Source organism: Anas acuta, chromosome 16, assembly GCF_963932015.1.
Source record: "Anas acuta chromosome 16, bAnaAcu1.1, whole genome shotgun sequence".
NCBI classification, from domain to species: Eukaryota; Metazoa; Chordata; class Aves; order Anseriformes; family Anatidae; genus Anas; species Anas acuta.
In genome coordinates this window covers 2312869-2322229 of record NC_088994.1, presented here as the reverse complement: position 1 = coordinate 2322229, position 9361 = coordinate 2312869, and the positions used below count along the sequence as shown (strand labels likewise).

General features: G+C 41.4%; 1 protein-coding gene across 1 annotated transcript in view; it reads left to right on the top strand.

Moving 5' to 3' along the window:
* The first annotated feature begins 8007 nt into the window (after nt 1-8007).
* The window catches only part of EYA2 (EYA transcriptional coactivator and phosphatase 2), a 72665-nt gene continuing 71311 nt past the window's right edge, over nt 8008-9361 (top strand). Inside the window, exon 1 of the mRNA XM_068700745.1 lies at nt 8008-8029. The gene's annotated coding sequence lies outside the window, so the exon portion shown is untranslated. The remainder of the gene's footprint in view (nt 8030-9361) is intronic.

Genomic DNA, 9361 nt, shown 5'->3' with positions numbered 1-9361 from the left:
GCAATTGGAGGAAATCCTTTTCTGTTATTAGTCTAATATGCTTATACTTCTGAAGTAAATTGTCACCTCAAACGTGCTTTGTTTGCTTTCTTGCTTCTGTCTAGGGTCTATAAAGCAGAGGTTGAGGCCAGTACTTGAAGCAGCGTTTGTTGCCAGCAAAAGAGACAGAAAGTGTTGGGGAGAGGAGAAAAATTGACATGTTTTTATGTTTAAGAATGTTTTTTTTTTTGCTTAGGTTTTTGGAAAGTCCAAAAAATGCTGCAAAAATGACATTATCCCATGTCTTTGTGGATGGGAATGGCAGAATAACATGAGTGTCTTTTCCTGTGCAGATAATATATAGTGGGAATACTGAACAAAATGAATAAGAGTTAATATCTGTAGCTATTACCAACTCTAATATTATTCTCCCACATCTAACAGTACAAACCTTTATCTGTCATTTGATCTGTACTGTCCATAGGTCTTTTATATACACAGAGGGATTTACTGCTTTGTAATCAAGCTGCTGAAGAAAAACGTTGTCCTTTTATTCACTAGGGATGACTGTAATAAATTAAAATGGTTTCCCATTAGCCTTCCCTACTTAGGGGAACCACTTAAAATTACTTTGGACTTTGCCCTTGTCTGACCTCCTCACCTCTGCTCAAACATTTCTGCTTCCAGGAGTGCAGCAGTGTTGGTCCTCAAGCCTTGCTTCTCTGAATAAAGTTACAAATCGTTTCAGGCTGGAAGCAGAGCACTAAGGTGGAGCCCATTTGGAGTTAAAGGAAATGCCGAGTAGTTTTAAAAGTCTGATGTAGCATCTAACTTGCAGGCAACCTGTGGCATCATAGATTGCTGTTTGTGTCAAGAGCCGATTGTAACTTAATTGCATGCATGTCATTCACTAAGACCATGTGCATACAAATGAAGATGGGTTTGGGTGTTTTTTTATTACTCCTCTGAGGTTTCTGTGGCAATAATGGCTTTACCAGCTTGTGGAAGAAGCTGTGGAGTTGCAACAACCAAAACTCAGGAGCCTGTTTGAGCACAGCAGTACGTTTAAACAAGCATATGGGAAGTTCTCTCTTGCTTTGCTTATTAAATGCAGCTAGGGTTATGCTGATTTACAAAACAAACTGCAGGATTACAGCACCTGTTTGGTCAAATGTTCAACTATTGTTTTATAACTGATAGTACACTAGTGTTAAATGCGTACATATTAATTAGGTATGCTAAAGTGAAAAGAAAATAGAAACAATTCTTAGACAGAATAAATGTAGTTCTATTCTGGATTGTCAGTTTTAGTTATGAGATGAATGAGAGAGCTACTTTTTTTTTTTTTTTTTTACTGAGTTGCCAAATCTTGTGTTCTTCTGCCTGTTCCTTCTACTTGTATTCAGGTCCTAAGGTCAGTTTTTGCGCTCCTCGCTGGTGTGGAATCATAACTTGAAGGTGGTTTGAGAAGTCCTCAGTGTGGTGTTATCATCCGAGGAGCTTTAGAGAAGATGCTGCTCTTGTAGCAGTGCAGAGAAATACATGGCATCACTGACTGGAATTCTTTCAAAATTTTCAGTAGCATAAAGTGCACAAGGAGTGGATAGCAGAACAGTGATAGGATCGAGAAGTTCTTTTTAACTATATGAAGATCACTCACATGTATAGAAGTCTGAGCAGACTGACTTTTATCTGTGCCAGGAAAGCCCGGAGGGCCAGCCCAGAAAAACTCCGTGGCTGTGGTGTGCAAGGTGTGTGGTGTGTGAATGTCTGGCTTTGGAGGCACTGCTAGTGGAAAACCCCCCAGGGTAATCATGAGCATGCACTCCCTGATAGATGGCATGTTTATTAGTGCTTACAAATGAGCGGCTTATTTTATAGACAAGGAAACTGAGTAGAGCTCCAGATATGTCTCAGCACACCCATACTGGAGACAAGTAAATGCACTAGGGAGGGAGATAACCAAACCCTTCAAAAACCAGCACGCTTGTGGGAAGGTAAGAACTGAGAAACAGGCTCAAAGGGCATTCTGCAAAGGTATCTTGTGGTAGCCTGGTTTTACAGGAATTGGTAGATAATGTCAGTCTCTATGTTTCAGGAAAAGTTCCAAAGCTGTTCTATTCTCTGCTATTCCAATTCTGAAATATTTTCATTAAGCAAGGGCTAACTTGTCAGAAGAGAAAAAGCAGCCACAAGATTTTTGGCTGGTCACAGTGAAGATCTCACATCTTAAGTATTTTCAGCTATCTGTGATTATTCCACATAGGTAAAAATAACTCATAGTCTGCATAAATTTGAATAAACAGAGGGAAACTGCAAGCTGACTGCAAATGTTGCTTAAAGAAATAAACCATACCCTGTGTGCCATTGATCAAAGTCATCAAGTCACAGCTGAGGGCAGTTTGGTATCGCCAGCATTTTTTGGTCAACAGGATGCTGAGACTGTGGCAACACGTGGCGGTCATAGGTCAGGCTCAGGTACATTGTGTGGTGTAGGGAATATCTGCTTAAGAAATATGGAAAAACCACTGTTTCTGATACTAGTTTTGGAACCTCAAATAATGTATCTTGGACCATTGGGGTGCCAAGGGCAATACTGTGAGCAGCTGAGAAAAGGAAATATGTTGCCTAGTTTTGCAATCATTAGTGCGCACTTGTATCCTGGGAGGAGGAGAGCAAGACCAGCAGAGCATTTGACCAGGAAGGCTTGTCCCCATTCCAAAGCAAACTCTGGGCTTTTTGCACATGAAACTATGCAAGAATTCATAATCTGACCCTCTGTATTATTTGTATGTATACATAGGCTGCAATTTATTAAAGAAATCCTCGGTGCAGTTCCCTGTCTCAGTACCATCTGGGAGCAATGCAGAGATGAGAATGCTCTTAGCCACTGCAAGAGATTCAGGCAAAACCACCAGTTTGCACAAGCTTATCACTGGTGAGGGAACTGTCTCTGGCATTTCATAAATCATCAGCAGTACTAACATGCTGTTTGGAGATTTGTATCATTAGCAAATTAATCACATTCAGGAACACTCCCGTAGCAGTGTTGGATGAGACACTGTGCAACGCCTTTCTGCCAAATCAACTGTAGAAAGAGGGGCCTGGGGGATGGGAGGTGGAGTGGGGAAACCAGAGCTCAGCTTTCGTATTACCTCAGTGTTGTCCTTGATAGCAAACTTTAAAAATATTTAAACAAAATGACAGTGAAAATCTTCTTCAGCATTTTAACTTATGCTGCTGGAAGAGTATGATGGAGAAATTCTTCCAGGTTCTGTCATCTTTTGTTTCTACCCCTTTGGGGAGAAGCCACAAAAGTTTGCTCCTTGGTCTTCCAAGTCTGTAACATCCCTGCCATGGCCCAGCCCTGGAGTGCCAATGCTCACCAGGCTGCTTCACGTAAGGAAGAATAGAGAAGCTAGGAAGTGCAGTGTTTATATGGACCACAGGAAAACCCCATTTTGGAGTGAGAACTAAACGTGAAGTTCTGCCCACTTGAGTGCTCCTGTCTAAAACCAGCTTTTCTTGGCGTAAACCCAAAGTTTTGGTGTAACTGAGGATAATCTTGCCAGCCTGTCTAGAGTTTCATTTATACACTCAGTTTTTCTTAAATTGATGCAGTGTTCATTCTCTTTTTCCCTTGAATTCGCTGAGCTTCAGTTTTGAATTTTAAATCCAATTGGTAATATTTCCCATTCATTGCACTCTAAAATGCATACTTGGATAAAAGTTTCCATACAGCAAAAGATAATGTTTATACCGATGCTTCTCTGATGTAATCTCCTTTCCCCTTTAAAAAAATAAACAAACATAAACCACATATTAAAACAAACGAGCAAGCTGCTGGACTATTGAGTCTTGCCAGTTTTTAATCACTGGGTGTTACCTGCAAATTTTGAGCTATAGTAGTACAAAAGACCAGCAGAACACTATGTATCTAGATATTTGATAAACTGCCTTGTACATAGCCTTTAGTTGGCTTTATCCTTTGATTAGACTTCCATACCATCCATCCAAAGATGAATGGTTTTACTGAGGAACAACACAGCCAGCAGGTTATACTATGTTACTCCACAGCCCGCCACCACCTCTTTTGTGTTGTGGCATAAATCAGGTAACTGCCATTAGTGACTAAGCCTACAGTGTACATTTTCTGTTTCACACTAGCTGCTAGATTAGTCTTCTCAGTTCTTCTGCTATGCCAGTGGGTGCCAGCAACTTTCAAATTTAAATGCTTTTTGATGCTTTGTACAGCACTGGCCACATTTATAGAGCTCAACTGGACATATGCTATATTGTGCTTACTTTTTAAAATAGCCATGATTCAGCTGCTTGTATGGAAAAATGTATGCTTAGCTTTTGAGAAAAATCTTAACTCTTACAGCTCTTGGGGTCAGGCTATTGCTTTTGAAACTTAGATTTTTGCTTTGAGTGTGTGTACGTGCTTTTCAATGTATTTGTCCCATGCATTTACTGGCAGAGTGGTGTGTGACAGGACAAGAAGAAAGTTTCCTTTTTCAGCTAGGTTTTATTAACCTTTTTCCCAATAAGCCAGAAATTTGAGGTCTTCTGGGCAGTCCCTTGACAGAGGGAAATAGTGTAATTCTTGCAGAAGCATGTTTTGTTTGTTTACAAATAGTACTGAAAGGGGGGTTGTATGTGCTTTGTTGGTTTGTTTTTGTTTTCTCCAGTGCACAAAAAAGAACAGAGATTGTGGTTTTCAGTAGTATTCTATGAGGTTTCCATAGGCCTTTCTCATGCCCGTGTCTCAGGAGCTTGTTTTTTTTTTTTTTTTTTTTTTTGTTTGTTTTTGTTTTGTTTTGTTTTTGTTTTGTGTTTGTTTGACTTTTTTGCTCACTGATTTTGTGTCTCTCAGCTTCCACTAGTTCCTAGGCCAGGTTTAGAGGGAGAAGTTCTAGTACGGGCTGTCCTCTCTTGTTAAATGCTTGCATTTCTGGATCTTTGTCGAGCCCATTTGCTCTGCAATGGCTCTTGCTGAAAATGTACCTTCAGGAACTGTGTTAGAAGTGGGAGGTGCAGGACTTTCAGCCGTTACACCCCCAGCACTAGCTTGTGAAGAGAAGCTAAATGAAGGGAAGCTGGTTCTCTAATTGTGGCATTTCAATTCCGTGCTTAAATTTGCAGCTGAGCTGAATGAATTCAGTTTCTGGGCTCCTGAAGAATTGAAGTCCCCCAAGCAGGCACACAGGCAGTCTTTGTGATGACAGTCTGTAAAACCAGCAGCTGTCTAGGGGTTAGCAGATTGGTTCTGCTTAATGCGAACCATGGCAGGACATGTGCTAATGGAAGATGCACAACATACCTAGCACCTATTGCTCTAGGGTGAAAACAGACCAACTGGAGTAGAATGACTGGGAGAGGAGAGTTACGCAGCCAGCCGTGAATTAAAAGAATTTAGCTGTGCAGAAGTTGGGCATAGGAGAAAGGGGTTATGTGGTCTAGGAGAAAACAGGAATGTGAGATTCTGGGCTGTGCTGACAACTGCAGGCAGTATCTGCTCTCACCATTGGTTTAAAAAAAAAAAAAAAAAGTGGAGAAAGTAGTATGGAAAGTCAAAAATACACTAGTTTCATGGTATTCTTAGCAGGTTTAGGGTTTGGCATTTGTATAGCTTTCTCCCTTACTCCCTTGTGCTGATTTACCCGAATGTAACCCATTATCTGCATGGTTTTGAGCTCAGCTTACTCAGAAGTGAAAAAAATGCAGGAAGCCTTGCTTTACAGAGGTAAATAGAGGCAGGCAGATTAAATATGAATTGTCTCTGTAAGATGCTCTGGTAACAGGAAACCTGTGGCTGATGGTGGCTGATGTGGAACTGAATACACGTCTGCCTAATGAGAGCCCTTACCATGCGAGTGTGGCTTCAAAATTGCCATTTCTGAGAATACCACTTGAGAAAAAAGTAAATTTTTACATAATTACGGGGTTTTTGGTGTTAGCATTTTAGGATGGCTGTTTAATTGTTCAGGGGAATTCATGTAGTACTGTAAGTCTGTAATTTATCTGAGCTGAAACCCCTTTTCTCCAATTTTTGCTTTGTTCCATGCAGTAGTTAGTTGTTTTGTTTGTTTCTGCTGTTTTTATTTTTAAAGGAGGCACACTTTCCATTTTTCGTGTGTTTCACTAGTTACCAGGACTACTATTCTGGAAGGAAGGGAAAGAGATGAGCCACTGTATTTCCTTCAGAAGCTAAGCGTTGTGTTCAGATATTTAGCCAAGTTGTTGATTTTTGGTAGCTCATATTGCGGTAGCCATGGCTACAGTGGGGGTCAGCAAGAGCATCTTTGCATGTTGCTTATTGTGAATTTGTCATGTTTGTGCCATCCTGTAGTAGCCAAAGGGAAGAAATGATTTTGATTCTTTTGTCTGTTGTTGAAGTTATTCCATCAAAGTGTCGGAGAGAAGCTGTGCCAAAGGCGATGAGCTGGACTTAATGCGGTGTCAGGAAAGGCATCAGCTGTTGAACCAGGCTGTCGGGTTCCTCTCCTGGGCTGTCGAAGGGGAGGGCCTTTGAAGTCCCACGCGCGTGGGAGAGCTTTGCCTTTAAGCTAAGGATATTGCAGATCAAATCTGAGTTTTAGGCCTACGGCAGTCACCTTCTTAATGTCATATGTAAGCTGCTTCTCAAATATCCAAGAGGCTGAAGTTGGCTTTTGCTTGCAGCTGGATTTCCTAATCTGTGGAGATGATAAAGTTTTCTTAAATTATTTGAATGAACTTGAGGTAGCTGCCAATTTCTCTGCTTGCAGGAGGTTTTCCAGAGCTGCCTTGCAGTCCTGTAAATGAAGCCATCATCTCTGTTGCTGCCCTGAATCCTGGTACTCTTGTGTTCATGGCAGTCCCCATGTTTGGCATTGTGCTCAAGCAGTTGCTGTTGACAGCCAGGCTCAGAGGTGATGAGCTGCTGGACTGGTGATCCCAAGGGTGAGTGGTGCATAATGTGATAGGAGGAAACTGCTCTTTGTTGAAACAAAAAGGCTTCAGGGTGCTAGGTTTGTCACTGCAGCTGTAAACATCTGGTAAAAGACAACATGGTTTGTGGTCATTGAAAGTTGTCTCGGTTTTCAGATTTGTCAGTTTTGTTTGGAGAATTTGAAGCCACTGGAAAAAGTTGGGTCATGGTAATCAGATCCTCTTCTTCTCAGTTTGCTTGTTTTTTGAGGGGGGGGGGGGGACGGCGAAGCGGAGTTTTCACCTTTAAAGTCTTTCCTTTCATGTGTGTGCAAGTAAGTTGGGACAGGAGGTAACTTTTATACGCCTCCCCATGCAAACAGCACGTTGGGTATCCCACTAGGAGTGCTTGTAAATATTACTTACAAAAATTGCACGGTTACTACTGAGGTTCAGATAAGTAGCTTGAAATCTGCTGTCTGCTTTTAGCATTCTTTTAAGTTTTAGTACTAACCAGATTGGCAAAAAGCTCTTAAGACACCACACGCATTTCTGACTTAAGTGCAGTTTGTCTGCCTGGTGAAAGGGGTCCCTTGTTTGAGAGCTGGGTGAGCTTGTAGAGTTTTAGAATTTGGGGTGGAATATGGGGATTTCCTGCTGAAGGAAATGAGTTGCTTGTTTGTTTGTGTGTTATTTTTGTTTGTTTTGTTTTTTAAGATAAAATATAATAGCAATTGAAAAATGCTGCTCTTATGTGGCTGCCTGGTTGTCTGTGTGAAGGAAGATGGTGTTGTCTGTCCAGTTGCAGGCAGACACATGTCCACATCACAAATCATCAGAGCCTCGTGTAGAGCAGACAAAATCAGCCCATGCTCCTTGAGTTCAAGTCAGGAGAGAGACAGGGAGAGTGGAGAAGAAAACTTGCATTTCTCTTCTCCTTTATGTCTGCATTTAAAAAAAAAAAAAAAAAAAAAAAGAAAGAAAGAAAAGAAAATCCTCATGCGCATCTATTTCCAGAGCACTGCGCCGGCATCACAGACTGTAAGCAAATTCCATCTCTGGAAAGCATAACTGAAAAGTCCTGGGAAGAGAAATTTGTTGAGACAGACGTGTTCCTGTGTGGAAAAAGTATTTTTGTGTGAGTAATCTGGTGTAACTTGCGGTTGTGCACAGAGGTTCTCCTGGCAGATAGGTAGCTGGTGGGTTTTGTGGGCTTGCTTTGGTGTGATGGACATATGAAAGGCACTGCTGTGTTACCTTTGGTCCCTGCTATTGCCCTTAATTTTGACATGCCATTGTAAAACCATTTAATAGGTGCTAGATTAAGTGGTTAGCTAATTGGCATCTTTGTTCCAGCAACAAAACCGTGGCCTTTCTCAGCATTTTTCCATTTAGTGCTCTGTATGCTGTTTATGGCAGCAGTGGCAAACCTTTTCAGTGCGTCTGCCATATTTATTTTAAAGATCATGGTGTTTGGTGCCAACTCTGATCTCTCCTGGTGCCAGACTTGGCTCTGGCAGCAGCAGTTCTACATTGTTAGGCTTTTGCAACCGTTGCATTACATCACCCTGAAAGGAGGAATAGGGATTTTAAAAAATTCGAGTTATTCAAATACAATTGTCATGGGGGAGAAAAAGAAGGCAGAAACCCAAACTCCTGCAGTTCAAATGTCAGTGTCCCTCTGTACTATGGCAAGTCATTTGAAGCCTGCCTAATATCACAGAAGGGCACTTTGAGGAAGTGCTTTTCTTTCTCAGGTTAGACTTTCAAAGTATAACTAGGGTGTTTGTGTGAATGGCATTGGGTCGATGCATTTGTCATTTGATGTTTCCATGTCCATGTTGCCCTGTGGTGTCTCAGTGACTGGATGGCAGGATCGCTGCAAAGGTTCTCCAAACTCTTCCTTGTTGGATAATATCGTCTGGTCATCCTGGTAAAAATCCCTTAGTCTTGAAAATAAATCTAATGCTAACAACTTCCTGATTTTTGGCTCATCTTAGCTTTCACCTGGGCTTCAAGAAAAAGATTCGACATATTGTCACACCAAAACTCTTGTGTGATCAGACCTCAGCCCACCTGAAGCCATGAAGTGAATCAAACTGTCACATTTCTTATTGCCATGTTATTTTAGTCTGACTCTCAAATGCCCACAGAACCAGGATGTTAATGGAACGAATATGAAGGGAAATACCATATGAACATTTGCTCCAAGAAAATTTGTTCTCTGCTTAGTTGTTTTCATGCTAATAATGAGCATGAGTGACAAATCACAGTGCAGGTTTTGGTCCAGTACTGCTTTTCATTAGTTATTTCTCCTAGTATCTCCAAGATACACAACGATTGGACTGCACTACTTTGCTTACTACTGTTGTACCGTAGCTCCTAAAATGAGAGAAGTCTGCTCCATAGACATGCCATGGGAATCCATTGCCCTGGCAGGCAAACTGCCCTTGGACCAGTTAACAGGGCT